The sequence below is a fragment of the Lampetra planeri genome, unplaced genomic scaffold (genome assembly GCF_965212315.1).
Source record: "Lampetra planeri unplaced genomic scaffold, kcLamPlan1.2.h2 scaffold_201, whole genome shotgun sequence".
In the NCBI taxonomy this organism is placed as follows: Eukaryota; Metazoa; Chordata; class Hyperoartia; order Petromyzontiformes; family Petromyzontidae; genus Lampetra; species Lampetra planeri.
The window spans coordinates 13,731-33,286 of NW_027614765.1; the positions used below are offsets into that span (position 1 = coordinate 13,731).

The 19,556-nt window shown below is 51.4% G+C and overlaps 1 long non-coding RNA gene across 1 annotated transcript; it reads left to right on the forward strand.

The window, feature by feature from the left end:
- Positions 1 to 145: 145 nt before the first annotated feature.
- Positions 146 to 18,841, forward strand: LOC144740265 (uncharacterized). Its single transcript, XR_013589601.1, has 3 exons — positions 146 to 234; positions 14,617 to 14,721; positions 18,521 to 18,841. It is a non-coding gene; the product is annotated as an uncharacterized LOC144740265 (long non-coding RNA).
- Positions 18,842 to 19,556: the final 715 nt, after the last annotated feature.

Here is a 19,556-nt window from a genome sequence, read left to right on the forward strand (position 1 = left end):
GTGTCGGATATGGGTCCCGCGGGGGAGGGGGAGGCTGGGGGGGAGTGTGGGGAGCGCGCGCAGCCAATCAGCGGTGTTGGATATGGGGCGCGTGCGGGGGGGGGCAGGGGGCCGCGCAGCCAATCAGCGCCCGGATCAGCAGCCTGGCCACTATATAAGCCGCAGGGCGTTTTCCCCGTTACAGGCGAGACGAGGGTCAATTTGAAGTTGTCAACGCACTCGTTAATCACAAAGGTACCGCTTGTCTGTCTGTCTGTGTGTTTGTCTGTCTGTGTGTGTTAGTCTGTCTGTGTGTGTTAGTCTGTGTGTGTTTGTCTGTGTGTGTTTGTCTGTGTGTGTTTGTCTGTGTGTGTCTGTCTGTGTGTGTTTGTCTGTGTTTGTCTGTCTGTGTGTGTTTGTCTGTGTGTGTTTGTCTGTGTGTGTCTGTCTGTGTGTGTCTGTCTGTGTGTGTGTATGTGTCTGTGTGTGTTTGTCTATGTGCGTGTGTGCTTCTGCACAGCTGTGCAAGGAAGGCGCATTTTTTTTTAAACATAAAAGTGGTTGTGTTGGCCCATCCCAAGCCTCTGCCCAGTCTCATCAACACCTGCCTAGCAGATTTATACACTGCGTGGGTGTAGTGGATAGGGTGGGTGGGTGTGGTGGATATGGTGGGTGGATACGGTGGGTGTGGGTGGATATGGTGGGTGTGGGTGGATAGGGTGGGTGGATAGGGTGGGTGGATAGGGTGGGTGGATAGGGTGGGTGGATAGTGTGGGTGGATAGGGTGGGTGGATAGGGTGGGTGGATAGGGTGGGTGGATAGGGTGGGTGGATAGGGTGGGTGGATAGGGTGGGTGGATAGGGTGGGTGGATAGGGTGGGTGGGTGAATATGGTTGGTGGGTGAATATGGTTGGTGGGTGGATATGGTTGGTGGGTGGATATGGTTGGTGGGTGGGTGGATATTGTGTGTATGGGTGGGGGGTGTAGGGTGGGTGGGGGGTGTAGGGTGGGTGGGGGGTGTAGGGTGGGTGGGGGGTGTAGGGTGGGTGGGGGGTGTAGGGTGGGTGGGTAGGGTGTAGGGTGGGTGGGTAGGGTGTAGGGTGGGTGGGTAGGGTGTAGGGTGGGTGGGGGGTGTAGGGTGGGTGGGGGGTGTAGGGTGGGTGGGGGGTGTAGGGTGGGTGGGGGGTGTAGGGTGGGTGGGGGGTGTAGGGTGGGTGGGGGGTGTAGGGTGGGTGGGTGGGGGGTGTAGGGTGGGTGGGTAGGGTGTAGGGTGGGTGGGTGGGGTTGATGGATGGATGTATGTGGTGGGTGGGTGTAGGGTGTGTATAGTTAGTGGGTGGGTGGGTGTGGTGGGTGGATATGGTGGGGGTGGGTGTAGGGTGTGTGTGTATGGTGGGTGGGTGTGTAGGTGGTGGGGGGTGTAGGGTGGTGTGGGTGTGGGTGGGGGTGTGTAGGGTGGGTGTAGTGGGTGGGGGTGTGTAGGGTGGGTGGGTGTGGGTGGGTGGGTGTGGGTGGGTGGGTGTGGGTGGGTGTGGGTGGGTGGGTGTGTATGGTGGGTGGGTGGGTGGGTGTGTATGGTGGGTGGGTGGGTGTGTATGGTGGGTGGGTGGGTGTGTATGGTGGGTGGGTGGGTGTGTATGGTGGGTGGGGGGTGTAGGGTGGGTGGGTGTGTAGGGTGGGTGGGGTTGGTGGGTGGGTGGGGTTGGTGGGTGGGTGGGGTTGGTGGGTGGGTGGGGTTGGTGGGTGGGTGTGTGTGGTGGGTGGGTGTGTGTGGTGGGTGTGTGGGTGTGTGGGTGTGTATAGTTGGTGGGTGGGTGGTGGTGGTGTTTTGCGGAACAACAATTTATGGGGGGAAAACAATCTCCGAAGCTTCCTGCTATTGTATGTTTGAGTTGTGTGGGGGGCCAGGCATCTTGTTATGATTATAAAGTTACAATCATTTACCAAATGTGTTTTTTTTTTAATAAAAAAAAATCCGTATTGTTTTCAATAGATGACCATTTTAGTTATTTAAAAAAAAAATGTTTCGTTGTATTTTGTTCGTATCCTCTGCTGGATGACGTTCCTTGCCATGCTCTGGTTATCATTTAGTGTCGTTCTGCTGTCAGTGAACATACTTTACCTTTGCCCGTCACTCCAAGTTGAGTGAACGTCTCGTAAACTATTTTTAAATCCTTTATATTAAGTTCACTTGCTTGCTTGCTTGCGCGCTTACGACCGTGCAAATCTTTCGGTCGTTTTTTAACCCACTTCCCGTGATCCAATCGAGCTGACATTTTGCACACAGACTCGTTGTGCGTGACAATTGATTTTCGTGAAAAAATTTTTCCAAAATTTTAGGAATTTTTTACAAATATTTAATGACCAATTGCTTAATAGTGGCAGGCAATCATCTGACCCATAGGTGGCAGCCATCTCAAGCCAGAGGACGAGAGGACTCTAGCCGCCCGTTTCAAAGACCAATGTGGGCTGGGTTGTGGCCCATTGAACACGCATATAAAGGATTTATAGTGAAAAACGTTGTTTTTACGGGTTAATTTTTTTGTTTGTTAATTTGACCCCCAGAGGGCAACGCTTTTTCGAAAACCCACCGGCCATATTTGTGTCGCACGCAACGAGATCGGCTCAATCACAACCATCACCATCACCACCACCACCATCACCACAACAACAACCACAACCATCACCACCACAATCACAATCACCACCAACATCACCATCACAACCACCACCACCATAACAACCACCACCACCATCACAACCACAACCACCACCACGTGGCTGATACAACCACCACCACAACCACCACCACAACCACCACCACAACCACCACCACAACCACCACCACAACCACCACCACAACCACCACAACAACCACCACCACCACCACGTGGCTGATATCACCACCACCACAACCACCACAACCACCACAACCACCACCAACCACCCACCACGTGGCTGATATCACCACAACCACCAACCACCCATCACGTGGCTGATATCACCACAACCACCACAACCACCATCACCACAACCACCATCACACAACAACCACCACCACCACATGGCTGATATCACCACCACCAACCACCACCACGTGGCTGATATCACCACAACCACCACAACCATCACCATCACCACCACAACCACCACCACAACCACCATCGCCACAACCACCACAACAACCACCACGTGGCTGATATCACCACCACCACGTGGATGATATCATCACAACCACCACAACCACCACAACCACCATCACCACCACAACAACCACCACCACCACCTGGCTGATATCACCACCACCACACGTGAATGATATCACCACAACCACCATCATCACCACCACAACAACCACCACCACGTGGCTGATATCATCACAACCACCACCACCACCAACCACGTGGGAACTGATGGCAGCAGCCAAATGAATCTCAACTCGCGATCATTCCGAGCTTGCTACCCCCCATATCAAGCGGCCACTCTGGGACCCGCATATAGCCCACCGCGGAAGTGGCTATTAGAGAACTACATCTGAGACCCCCATTCTTCAAAGTGACACTGGCACACACAGCATGGGACCAGCTGAACTGGCTATTAGAGGACTACATCTGAGACCCCCATTCTTCAAAGTGACACTGGCACACACAGCATGGGACCAGCTGAACTGGCTATTAGAGGACTACATCTGAGACCCACATTCTTCAAAGTGACACTGGCACACACAGCATGGGACCCGCTGAAGTGGCTATTAGAGGACTACATCTGAGACCCACATTCTTCAAGTGACACCGGCACACACAGCATGGGACCAGCTGAACTGGCTATTAGAGAACTACATCTGAGACCCCCATTCTTCAAAGTGACACTGGCACACACAGCATGGGACCCGCTGAACTGGCTATTAGAGGACTACATCTGAGACCCACATTCTTCAAGTGACACCGGCACACACAGCATGGGACCCGCTGAACTGGCTATTAGAGAACTACCTCTGAGACCCCCATTCTTCAAGTGACACCGGCACACACAGCATGGGACCCGCTGAAGTGGCTATTAGAGAACTACATCTGAGACCCACATTCTTCAAGTGACACTGGCACACACAACATGGGACCAGCTGAACTGGCTATTAGAGGACTACATCTGAGACCCACATTCTTCAAGTGACACCGGCACACACAGCATGGGACCCGTTGAACTGGCTATTGGAGAACTACCTCTGAGACCCACATTCTTCAAGTGACACCGGTACACAGCATGGGAACCGCTGAAGTGGCTATTAGAGAACTACCTCTGAGACCCACATTCTTCAAGTGACACTGGCACACACAGCATGGGACCCGCTGAACTGGCTATTAGAGAACTACATCTGAGACCCACATTCTTCAAGTGACACTGGCACACACAGCATGGGACCAGCTGAACTGGCTATTAGAGAACTACCTCTGAGACCCCCATTCTTCAAGTGACGCCAGCACACACAGCATGGGACCAGCTGAACTGGCTATTAGAGAACTACATCTGAGACCCACATTCTTCAAGTGACACCGGCACACACAGCATGGGACCCGCTGAAGTGGCTATTAGAGAACTACCTCTGATACCCCCATTCTTCAAGTGACACTGGCACACACAGCATGTGACCCGCTGAAGTGGCTATTAGAGAACTACATCTGAGACCCACATTCTTCAAGTGACACCGGCACACACAGCATGGGACCCGCTGAACTGGCTATTAGAGGACTACATCTGAGACCCACATTCTTCAAGTGACACCGGCACACACAGCATGGGACCCGTTGAACTGGCTATTGGAGAACTACCTCTGAGACCCACATTCTTCAAGTGACACCGGTACACACAGCATGTGACCCGCTGAAGTGGCTATTAGAGAACTACCTCTGAGACCCACATTCTTCAAGTGACACTGGCACACACAGCATGGGACCCGCTGAACTGGCTATTAGAGAACTACATCTGAGACCCACATTCTTCAAGTGACACTGGCACACACAGCATGGGACCAGCTGAACTGGCTATTAGAGAACTACCTCTGAGACCCACATTCTTCAAGTGACACCGGCACACACAGCATGGGACAAGCTGAACTGGCTATTAGAGAACTACATCTGAGACCCACATTCTTCAAGTGACACCGGCACACACAGCATGGGACCCGCTGAAGTGGCTATTAGAGAACTACATCTGAGACCCACATTCTTCAAGTGACACTGGCACACACAGCATGGGACCCGCTGAAGTGGCTATTAGAGAACTACCTCTGAGACCCACATTCTTCAAGTGACACTGGCACACACAGCAATGTGACCCGCTGAAGTGGCTATTGGAGAACTACATCTGAGACCCACATTCTTCAAGTGACACCGGCACACACAGCATGGGACCCGCTGAAGTGGCTATTAGAGAACTACATCTGAGACCCACATTCTTCAAGTGACACTGGCACACACAGCATGGGACCCGCTGAAGTGGCTATTAGAGAACTACCTCTGAGACCCACATTCTTCAAGTGACACTGGCACACACAGCAATGTGACCCGCTGAAGTGGCTATTGGAGAACTACATCTGAGACCCACATTCTTCAAGTGACACCAGCACACACAGCATGGGACCCGCTGAACTGGCTATTGGAGAACTACATCTGAGACCCACATTCTTCAAGTGACGCTGGCACACACAGCATGGGACAAGCTGAACTGGCTATTAGAGAACTACCTCTGAGACCCACATTCTTCAAGTGACGCTGGCACACACAGCATGGGACCCGCTGAAGTGGCTATTAGAGAACTACCTCTGAGACCCACATTCTTCAAGTGACACTGGCACACACAGCATGGGACCAGCTGAAGTGCCTATCAGGGAACTACTACCTCTGCCGTATGAGTAATGCTCGTCATGTGGATGCCGAACCAATGTTTACATTGTCAGAGCTGGATTTATTTTCCTTCCAATTTTAAGCGCAGAAGCAGTTATTTAATGACAACTCCATGTACGTTTGTGGCTCTGAGTCGATGGATCTCTCTGAGTCTCTCTCTGTGTGGTCTACGGCTCTTTGAGTCTGTGAGTATATGGCTCTCTGTGTGAGTGAGTCTATGGCTCCGTGTGTGAGTGAGTCTATGGCTCGTGTGTGTGTGAGTCTATGGCTCCGTGTGTGTGTGAGTCTATGGCTCCGTGTGTGTGTGAGTCTATGGCTCTCTGTGTGTGTGAGTGTAAGTCTATGGCTCTCTGCGTGAAGTGAGTCTATGGCTCTGTGGTAAGTCTATGGCTCTGCGTGTGTGAGTGAGTCTATGGCTCTCTGTGTGGGTGAGTCTATGGCTCTCTGTGTGGGTGAGTCTATGGCTCTCTGTGTGTGGGTGAGTCTGTGGCTCTCTGTGTGTGGGTGAGTCTGTGGCTCTCTGTGAGTGAGTGTGAGTCTATGGGTCTCTATGGGTGAGTCTATGGCTCGTGTGTGTGTGTGTGTGAGTCTATGGCTCTCTGTGTGTGTGTGTGTGAGTCTATGGCTCTCTGTGTGTGTGAGTGTAAGTCTATGGCTCTGTGGTAAGTCTATGGCTCTGCGTGTGTGGGTGAGTCTGTGGCTCTCTGTGTGTGGGTGAGTCTGTGGCTCTCTGTGAGTGTGTGTGTGAGTCTATGGCTCTCTGTGTGTGTGTGTGTGAGTCTATGGCTCTCTGTGTGGGTGAGTCTGTGGCTCTCTGTGTGTGGGTGAGTCTATGGCTCTCTGTGTGTGTGTGTGTGAGTCTATGGCTCTCTGTGTGGGTGAGTCTATGGCTCTCTGTGTGGGTGAGTCTATGGCTCTCTGTGTGTGGGTGAGTCTATGGCTCTCTGTGTGGGTGAGTCTATGGCTCTCTGTGTGTGGGTGAGTCTATGGCTCTCTGTGTGTGAGTGAGTCTATGGCTCTCTGTGTGGGTGAGTCTATGGCTCTCTGTGTGTGGGTGAGTCTATGGGTCTCTGTGGGTGAGTCTATGGCTCGTGTGTGTGTGTGTGTGAGTCTATGGCTCTCTGTGTGGGTGAGTCTGTGGCTCTCTGTGTGTGGGTGAGTCTATGGCTCTCTGTGTGTGAGTGAGTCTATGGCTCTCTGTGTGTGGGTGAGTCTATGGCTCGTGTGTGTGTGTGTGAGTCTATGGCTTTCTGTGTGGGTGAGTCTGTGGCTCTCTGTGTGTGGGTAAGTCTATGGCTCTCTGTGTGTGAGTGAGTCTATGGCTCTCTGTGTGGGTGAGTCTATGGCTCTCTGTGTGTGGGTGAGTCTATGGGTCTCTGTGGGTGAGTCTATGGCTCGTGTGTGTGTGAGTGTAAGTCTATGGCTCTCTGTGTGGGTGAGTCTGTGGCTCTCTGTGTGTGGGTGAGTCTATGGCTCTCTGTGTGTGAGTGAGTCTATGGCTCTCTGTGTGTGGGTGAGTCTATGGCTCTCTGTGTGTGGGTGAGTCTATGGGTCTCTGTGGGTGAGTCTATGGCTCGTGTGTGTGTGTGTGTGAGTCTATGGCTCTCTGTGTGGGTGAGTCTGTGGCTCTCTGTGTGTGGGTGAGTCTATGGCTCTCTGTGTGTGAGTGAGTCTATGGCTCTCTGTGTGTGGGTGAGTCTATGGCTCGTGTGTGTGTGTGTGAGTCTATGGCTTTCTGTGTGGGTGAGTCTGTGGCTCTCTGTGTGTGGGTGAGTCTATGGCTCTCTGTGTGTGGGTGAGTCTGTGGCTCTCTGTGAGTGAGTGTGAGTCTATGGCTCTCTGTGTGTGAGTGAGTCTATGGCTCTCTGTGAGTGAGTGTGAGTCTATGGGTCTCTATGTGTGAGTCTATGGCTCTCTGTGTGTGTGAGTGTGAGTCTATGGCTCTCTGTGTGTGTGAGTGTGAGTCTATGGCTCTCTGTGTGTGTGAGTGTAAGTCTATGGCTCTGTGGTAAGTCTATGGCTCTGCGTGTGTGGGTGAGTCTGTGGCTCTCTGTGTGGGTGAGTCTATGGCTCTCTGTGAGTGAGTGTGAGTCTATGGGTCTCTGTGGGTGAGTCTATGGCTCGTGTGTGTGTGGGTGAGTCTATGGCTCGTGTGTGTGTGTGTGGGTGAGTCTATGGCTCTCTGTGTGTGTGGGTGAGTCTATGGCTCGTGTGTGTGTGTGGGTGAGTCTATGGCTCTCTGTGTGTGTGAGTGTGAGTCTATGGCTCTCTGTGTGGGTGAGTCTATGGCTCTGTGTGGGTGAGTCTATGGCTCTGTGTGGGTGAGTCTATGGCTCTGTGTGGGTGAGTCTATGGCTCTGTGTGGGTGAGTCTATGGCTCTGTGTGGGTGAGTCTATGGCTCTCTGTGTGGGTGAGTTTATGGCTCTGTGTGGGTGAGTCTATGGCTCTGTGTGGGTGAGTCTATGGCTCTCTGTGTGAGTGAGTCTATGGCTCTCTGTGAGTGAGTGTGAGTCTATGGCTCTCTGTGTGAGTGAGTCTATGGCTCTGTGTGTGTGGGTGAGTCTATGGGTCTCTGTGTGGTGTTGCTGTTGTGACGTCTGCGTTGTTTGGTATGTCGCGGGGATTTCCGAAGCAAGTACGGCCCCCCCCCCCCACTTAAGCCCGCTGATGAACATGCAAACCATTACTACTTTAACAACTACTTTATACACACTCACCACTACTAATATACACACACCTACTACTATATACATACACATACTACTTTATACACACACTACTACTACTACTACTTTATACATACACTACTACTACTATTATATACATACACACCTACTACTATACATACACACACTACTTTATACATACACTACTACTATATACACACACACACCTACTACTATACACACACACACTACTACTATATACACACACACACACTACTACTTTATACACACTCACCACTACTATTATATACATACACACCTACTACTATATACATACACATACTACTTTATACATACACTACTACTACTATATACATACACTACTACTACTATATACATACACACCTACTACTATATACATACACATACTACTTTATACATACACTACTACTACTACTTTATACATACACTACTACTACTATTATATACATACACACCTACTACTATACACACACACACTACTACTATATACACACACACACACTACTAATATATACATACGCACTACTACTAATATATACATACACACCTACTACTATACACACACTACTACTATATACATACACATACTACTTTATACATACACTACTACTACTACTATATACATACACACACTACTACTATATATACAGACACCTACACACACACACCTACATACACACCTACACCTACATACACACACCTACATACACACACCTACATACACACCTACACCTACATACACACACCTACATACACACCTACACCTACATACACACACCTACATACACACACCTACATACACACCTACACCTACATACACACACCTACATACACACCTACACCTACATACACACACCTACACACACACACCTACATACACACCTACACCTACATACACACACCTACATACACACACCTACATACACACCTACACCTACATACACACACCTACATACACACCTACACCTACATACACGCCGACACGCACACACAACAACCGCCATTCGCCACGAAGTGGCGGTGACATCACCACGACGCTTGTGCCAGGCCATGTGCACCTTGAGGCCACGAACGCCCGTTGGCAGGAGGTCACGGGGCAGACCCAGGTGGACTTGCCGATGACTGTGCCAACTTGCTGTGCTTTAGCCACCCGGCGCTCCGCTCGTTGTTGTGAGCGTCGCTCCTCCGCCCTCCGTTGTTGTTGGAGGGCGACTGCCTCCAACTGCCCAGTAGCGTCCTTCACGAGCCTCCTCCACTGAGGCCGATCTTGACACCGCTGGTACCAGTCATCGGCAAATTCCACTCAGCTCCACGTCCTCCTGTACCACATCACTCCATCTCTTCTCCAGCCCGTGCCGCGCCCGTTTAGCCCCCTCGATCCGGCCGAACAAAAGCTGTTTAGGCATGCGGTGGCTGGGCATGCGGGCTACATGACCCAGCCAACGCAGCCTTGCCTGCCGGAGGAGCTCACCGATGGGACTTTGCCCAGATCTTTCAAGGAATTGCGAGCTCCTCACGCAATCCAGCCTGCAGGTTAAACCCAGGATGGATCGTTAGGTAGGCCAGCCTAAATGTGTCTAACCGGCGAAGACGCTCCACACACACACCCACCCACCACTATTACTACCACACACACTACACACAGCACTATTATAACTTAAGGGCCACTTGAGTCTTAACTTAATAGGCACCCAAGTCTAACTTGTTGGCCACTTGACTCTCACTTTAGGAGATGCCACTGGGGGGTAGTGAAGTGCCGATCGCATCGGCCGCGTTGAACCTTTCGAACGTTGATCGAACGTTTGGCGTTTTACAACACGCGCACTGACACGGACAAAGACCCCCCCCTCCCCCAGGTAGCCTGTAACAGACTGTAGGGGCAAGTGCTGTTGGCAAGCACCTATCCGCTCGCTCGCTCGCCCACACATTTCCGGCCAGAGCATTGAGGGCAATTTTTTTTTTGCGTGTTTGTCACCAAATAAGGCGTGTTTCTGTGTCTCTCCGAACGTTGCCCCGGACTTGACCGTGACCAATTTGTTATTTTCTTGTAGATGTTGACTACCTCGCCTGGTACACAGGAGGTCCGTGGGTTCAATCCCAGACCCTGAGAGATGTTGACGACCTCGCCTGGTACACAGGAGGTCCGTGGGTTCGATCCCAGACCCTGAGAGATGTTGACTACCTCGCCTGGTGCGCAGGAGGTCGTGGGTTCAATCCCAGACACTGAGAGATGTTGACTACCTCGCCTGGTGCACAGGAGGTCGTGGGTTCAATCCCAGACCCTGAGAGATGTTGACTACCTCGCCTGGTGCGCAGGAGGTCGTGGGTTCAATCCCAGACACTGAGAGATGTTGACTACCTCGCCTGGTACGCAGGAGGTCGTGGGTTCAATCCCAGACACTGAGAGATGTTGACTACCTCGCCTGGTGCGCAGGAGGTCGTGGGTTCAATCCCAGACCCTGAGAGATGTTGACTACCTCGCCTGTTACGCAGGAGGTCGTGGGTTCAATCCCAGACACTGAGAGATGTTGACTACCTCGCCTGGTGCGCAGGAGGTCGTGGGTTCAATCCCAGACACTGAGAGATGTTGACTACCTCGCCTGGTACACAGGAGGTCGTGGGTTCAATCCCAGACACTGAGAGATGTTGACTACCTCGCCTGGTGCGCAGGAGGTCGTGGGTTCAATCCCAGACACTGAGAGATGTTGACTACCTCGCCTGGTGCGCAGGAGGTCGTGGGTTCAATCCCAGACACTGAGAGATGTTGACTACCTCGCCTGGTGCGCAGGAGGTCGTGGGTTCAATCCCAGACACTGAGAGATGTTGACTACCTCGCCTGGTACGCAGGAGGTCGTGGGTTCAATCCCAGACACTGAGAGATGTTGACTGCCTCGCCTGGTGCGCAGGAGGTCGTGGGTTCAATCCCAGACACTGAGAGATGTTGACTACCTCGCCTGGTGCGCAGGAGGTCGTGGGTTCAATCCCAGACACTGAGAGATGTTGACTACCTCGCCTGGTGCGCAGGAGGTCGTGGGTTCAATCCCAGACCGAGAGATGTTGACTACCTCGCCTGGTGCGCAGGAGGTCGTGGGTTCAATCCCAGACCCTGAGAGATGTTGACTACCTCGCCTGGTACACAGGAGGTCGTGGGTTCAATCCCAGACACTGAGAGATGTTGACTACCTCGCCTGGTACACAGGAGGTCGTGGGTTCAATCCCAGACCCTGAGAGATGTTGACTACCTCGCCTGGTGCGCAGGAGGTCCGTGGGTTCGATCCCAGACACTGAGAGATGTTGACTACCTCGCCTGGTGCGCAGGAGGTCGTGGGTTCGATCCCAGACACTGAGAGATGTTGACTACCTCGCCTGGTACACAGGAGGTCGTGGGTTCAATTCCAGACACTGAGAGATGTTGACTACCTCGCCTGGTGCACAGGAGGTCGTGGGTTCGATCCCAGACACTGAGAGATGTTGACTACCTCGCCTGGTGCACAGGAGGTCGTGGGTTCGATCCCAGACACTGAGAGATGTTGACTACCTCGCCTGGTACACAGGAGGCCGTGGGTTCAATTCCAGACACTGAGAGATGTTGACTACCTCGCCTGGTACACAGGAGGTCGTGGGTTCGATCCCAGACCCTGAGAGATGTTGACTACCTCGCCTGGTGCGCAGGAGGTCCGTGGGTTCAATCCCAGACACTGAGAGATGTTGACTACCTCGCCTGGTGCGCAGGAGGTCGTGGGTTCGATCCCAGACCCTGAGAGATGTTGACTACCTCGCCTGGTGCGCAGGAGGTCGTGGGTTCAATCCCAGACCCTGAGAGATGTTGACTACCTCGCCTGGTACACAGGAGGTCGTGGGTTCTATCCCAGACACTGAGAGATGTTGACTACCTCGCCTGGTACGCAGGAGGTCGTGGGTTCAATCCCAGACCCCGAGAGATGTTGACTACCTCGCCTGGTACGCAGGAGGTCGTGGGTTCAATCCCAGACCCTGAGAGATGTTGACTACCTCGCCTGGTACGCAGGAGGTCGTGGGTTCAATCCCAGACCCTGAGAGATGTTGACTACCTCGCCTGGTGCGCAGGAGGTCGTGGGTTCAATCCCAGACCCTGAGAGATGTTGACTACCTCGCCTGGTACGCAGGAGGTCGTGGGTTCAATCCTGACCCCTGAAGATTCCTGCTCCAAGTCCTCCGGTTTCCCCCCCCCCACCTCCACATTTTTTTAGAAGGACCATCGCTCCCCGTTCAGATTATTATTCTTGGCGGCTGCTACGACGATGATGATGACGATGATGATGACGCTGACGATGATGACGATGACGACGACGACGAGGATGATGATGATAGCGGCCGTTGCTGTTGCGTTGCGATCGCGTTGTGATGGCACGGGGTCTTGCAGTCTGGGGAACAAGTGAATATAATGTTTTAGTGTTGGTGTTGGTCTCCTATAGGTCTCTATGGGTCTGGGTGTGGGGTGTCTATGGGTCTGGGTGTGGGGTCTCCTATAGGTCTCTATGGGTCTGGGTGTGGGGTCTCTATGGGTCTCTATTGGTCTGGGTGTGGGGTCTCTATGGGTCTCTATTGGTCTGGGTGTGGGGTCTCTATGGGTCTCTATGGGTCTGGGTGTGGGGTGTCTATGGGTCTGGGTGTGGGGTCTCTATGGGTGTCTATGGGTCTGGGTGTGGGGTGTCTATGGGTCTGTCTCTGTCTCTATGGGTCTCTGAGGCACGATGGAGGGGGTGTATGGGTGTGGGGTCTCTGTCTCTGTGTCTCTATGGGGCTATGATGGTGATGATGATGGTGATGATGGCTATGGTGGTGGTGGTGGTGATGATGGTGATGGTGATGATGATGGTGATGATAGTGGTGATGATGATGGCTATGGTGGTGGTGATGATGGTGGTAGTGATGGTGATGATGGTGGTAGTGATGGTGATGATGGTGGTAGTGATGGTGATGGCTGTGATGATGATGGTGGTGATGGTGGTGATGGCTATGGTGATAGTGATGGTGATGATGATGGCTATGGTGATGATGATGGCTATGGTGGTGATGGTGGTGATGGTGGTGATGGTGGTGATGGTGGTGATGATGGTGATGGCGATAGTGATGGAGATGATGATGGCTATGGTGATGATGATGGCTATGGTGATGATGATGGCTATGGTGATGATGGTGGTGATGATGATGGTGGTGATGATGGTGGTGATAGTGATGGTGATGATGATGGCTATGGTGATGATGATGGCTATGGTGATGATGATGGCTATGGTGGTGATAGTGATGGTGGTGATGATGGCTATGATGGTGATGATGGCTATGGTGGTGATGGTGGTGATGATGATGGTGGTGATAGTGATGGTGGTGATGATGGCTATGATGGTGATGATGGCTATGGTGGTGATGATGATGGTGGTGATAGTGATGGTGGTGATGATGGCTATGATGGTGATGATGATGATGGTGGTGATGGTGGTGGTGATGATGATGGTGATGATGGCTATGGTGGTGATGATGGCTATGATGATGATGATGATGGTGATGATGGCTGTGGTGGTGATGATGGCTATGATGGTGATGGTGGTGATAGTGATGATGGTGATGATGGCTATGATGGTGATGATGGCTATGGTGGTGATGATGGTGGTGATGATGGCTATGATGGTGATGATGGCTATGGTGGTGATGATGATGGTGGTGATGATGATGATGGTGGTGATGATGATGGTGGTGATGATGATGATGGTGGTGATAGTGATGGTGGTGATAGTGATGGTGGTGATGATGGCTATGGTGGTGATGGTGGTGATGATGATGGCTATGGTGATGATGATGGCTATGGTGATGATGGCTATGGTGGTGATGGTGATGATGGCTATGGTGGTGATGGTGGTGATGGTGATGATGATGATGGTGATGATGGTGGTGGTGATGATGATGGCTATGGTGGTGATGGTGGTGATAGTGATGGTGGTGATGATGGCGATGATGATGGTGATGATGATGTTGATGTTTGTTTCCTCAGCCGTGGAAATGGAGAAGCCCGACCTGTCCGAGGTGGACAAGTTCGACAAGGACAAGCTGAAGGCCACCACCACGGAGGAGAAGGTCTGGCTGCCCACCAAGGAAGGTTGGTCACTCACACACACACTACACACACACACTCACACACACACACTACACACACACACTACACACACACACTACACACACACACTACACACACACACTACACACACACACTACACACACACTACACACACACACTACACACACACACTACACACACACACTACACACACACACACACTACACACACACACTACACACACACACACACTACACACACACACACACTACACACACACTACACACACACACTACACACACACACTACACACACACACACACTACACACACACACACTACACACACACACTACACACACACACTACACACACACACTACACACACACACACACACACACACACACACACTACACACACTACACACACACACACTACACACACACTACACACACACACACACACACACACACACACACACACACACACACTACACACACACACTACACACACACTACACACACACACTACACACACACACTACACACACACACTATACACACTACACACACACAGTGTTACACACACACACACAGTGTTACACACACACACACACAGTGTTACACACACACACACACAGTGTTACACACACACAGTGTTACACACACACACACACAGTGTTACACACACACACACAGTGTTACACACACACACACACAGTGTTACACACACACACACACAGTGTTACACACACACTTACACACACACACACAGTGTTACACACACACACAGTGTTACACACACACACACATTACACACACACACTACACACACTACACACACTACACACACACAGTGTTACACACACACACACACAGTGTTACACACACACACACACAGTGTTACACACACACACACACAGTGTTACACACACACACACACAGTGTTACACACACACACACACAGTGTTACACACACACACACACACAGTGTTACACACACACACACAGTGTTACACACACACACACACAGTGTTACACACACACACACACAGTGTTACACACACACACACACAGTGTTACACACACACACACACAGTGTTACACACACACACACACAGTGTTACACACACACTTACACACACACACACACAGTGTTACACACACACACACACAGTGTTACACACACACACAGTGTTACACACACACACAGTGTTACACACACACACAGTGTTACACACACACACACAGTGTTTCACACACACACACACAGTGTTACACACACACACACACACAGTGTCACACACACACACACAGTGTCACACACACACACACACAGTGTTTCACACACACACACACAGTGTTACACACACACACACACACAGTGTTACTCACACACACACACACAGTGTTACACACACACACAGTGTCACACACACACACACAGTGTTACACACACACACACAGTGTTACACACACACACACACACAGTGTTACACACACACACACAGTGTTACACACACACACACACAGTGTTACACACACACACACACAGTGTTACACACACACACACACAGTGTCACACACACACACACAGTGTTACACACACACACACACACAGTGTCACACACACACACACACACAGTGTCACACACACACACACACAGTGTTACACACACACACACAGTGTCACACACACACACACAGTGTTACACACACACACACACACAGTGTTACACACACACACACACAGTGTCACACACATACACACACACAGTGTCACACACATACACAGTGTTACACACACACACACACAGTGTTACACACACACACACACAGTGTTACACACACACACACACAGTGTCACACACATACACACACACAGTGTCACACACATACACAGTGTTACACACACACACACACACAGTGTTACACACACACACACACACAGTGTTACACACACACACACAGTGTTACACACACACACACACACAGTGTTACACACACACACAGTGTTACACACACACACACACACAGTGTTACACACACACACACACAGTGTCACACACACACACACACACAGTGTTACACACACACACACACAGTGTCACACACACACACACAGTGTTACACACACACACACACACAGTGTCACACACACACACACACAGTGTCACACACACACACACAGTGTTACACACACACACACAGTGTCACACACACACACACACAGTGTCACACACACACACACAGTGTCACACACACACACACAGTGTCACACACATACACACACAGTGTCACACACATACACAGTGTTACACACACACACACACAGTGTGATACACACACACACACACAGTGTCACACACACACACACAGTGTCACACACACACACACAGTGTTACACACACACACACACACAGTGTTACACACACACACACACACAGTGTTACACACACACACACACACAGTGTTACACACACACACACAGTGTCACACACACACACACACAGTGTTACACACACACACACACAGTGTTACACACACACAGTGTTACACACACACACACACACAGTGTTACACACACACACACTACACACACACACACAGTGTTACACACACACACAGTGTTACACACACACACACAGTGTTACACACACACACACACTACACACACACAGTGTTACACACACACACACACACAGTGTTACACACACACACACACAGTGTTACACACACACACACACAGTGTTACACACACACACACACTACACACACACAGTGTTACACACACACACACACACAGTGTTACACACACACACACACAGTGTTACACACACACACACAGTGTTACACACACACACACACTACACACACACAGTGTCACACACACACACACACAGTGTTACACACACACACACACAGTGTTACACACACACACACACAGTGTTACACACACACACACACAGTGTCACACACATACACACACACAGTGTCACACACATACACAGTGTTACACACACACACACACAGTGTTACACACACACACACACAGTGTTACACACACACACACACAGTGTCACACACATACACACACACAGTGTCACACACATACACACACACAGTGTCACACACATACACACACACAGTGTCACACACATACACACACACAGTGTTACACACACACACACAGTGTTACACACACACACACAGTGTTACACACACACACACTACACACACTACACACACACACAGTGTTACACACACTAAACACACACACACACTACACACACACACTGTTACCACACTGTGTTTACCACACACACACACGCACACAAACAGTTTTACCACACAAACTGTTTACTACACACACACACGGTGCGACTACACACACACGCGCGCACACACACACGGTGTGTTTACTACACACGCACCACCACTACTACTATAGATGTGTCCGTCCGTTTTTGAACGGATGGCTGTGTGTGTGGTGCGGCTTGTGGGTCGTGTTCACATGCCGTGTGTTACCACACACACTACACACATACAGTGTGTGACACTACACACACACACACACACTACACACACACACTACACACACACACCACTACTACTATAGATGTGTGTGTTTGGTGCGGCTTGTGGGTCGTGTTCACATGCCGTGTGTTACTACACACACACTACACACATACAGTGTGTGTTACCACACACATACAGTGTGTGACACCACACACACCACACACACCACACACTACACACACCACTACTACTATAGATGTGTGTGTGTGTGTTTGGTGCGGCCTGTGGGTCTTGTTCACAAGCCCGAACCTTTTTCGTCCGCAGACATCCAACGGGAACGTAAGGAGTCTGAGAGCGGCGAGAAGTCGTGAGGAAGCTGATGGGCGTGCGGGGTTGAGGCACGGCCTCTTGGCGGCGACAACAACAACAACAACATCAACAACGACAACAAGATGGCCGCCGCCGCCATTTTCCCTTCTCACCGCCGCCGTGAAATGGTTAATCGCTCGCCGCCTTCCCCTCCCCTGTGTATCCCCGTAGAGGCTTAGCACACTCCACCACCCCTACTCCCCCCCCCCCTTTCCCTGACGATCTCTTTTGGAGGTGAAATAGTAGTGGGTTTGAGCGCGAGGTGCGTGTGACGAAGGAGTTGTGTGAGTGAGTGTGTGGAGGAGAGGGGGGGTTGAGGTAGGAGTGGGGTAGGAGCGGGGGGGTTGGAGATGGGGGGTAGGAGAGGTGGGGTAGGGGAGGGGGGGTAGGGGAGGGGGGTAGGAGAGAGGTAGGAGGGTTAGGGGTAAGGGGTAGGAGGGTTAAGGGTAGGAGGGTTAGGGGTAGGAGGGTTAGGGGTAGGAGGGTTAGGGGTAGGAGGGTTAGGGGTAGGAGGGTTAGGGGTAGGAGGGTTAGGGGTAGGAGGGTTAGGGGTAGGAGGGTTAGGGGGTAGGGGGTAGGGGGGTTAGGGGTAGGGGGGTTAGGGGTAGGGGGTAGAAGGGTTAGGGGAGGGGGTAGGAGGGTTAGGGGAGGGGGTAGGAGGGTTAGGGGAGGGGGGTAGGAGGGTTAGGGGTAGGAGGGTTAGGGGTAGGGGGTAGAAGGGTTAGGGGAGGGGGGTAGAAGGGTTAGGGGAGGGGGGTAGGAGGGTTAGGGGTAGGGGGTAGGAGGGTTAGGGGTAGGGGGTAGAAGGGTTAGGGGAGGGGGTAGCGGGGTTAGGGGAGGGGTAGGAGGTTTGGAGGAGAGAGGTGGAGAGTTATAGGGGAGCGGGGAGGTGAGGAGTGGAGAGGCAGAGAGAGAGAGACGCACGCCGCCATAACGCTTGTCGCACACTTTGAAGTTTCTGCTTGGGAAGCCGATGCCTGAGGCTAAAGGC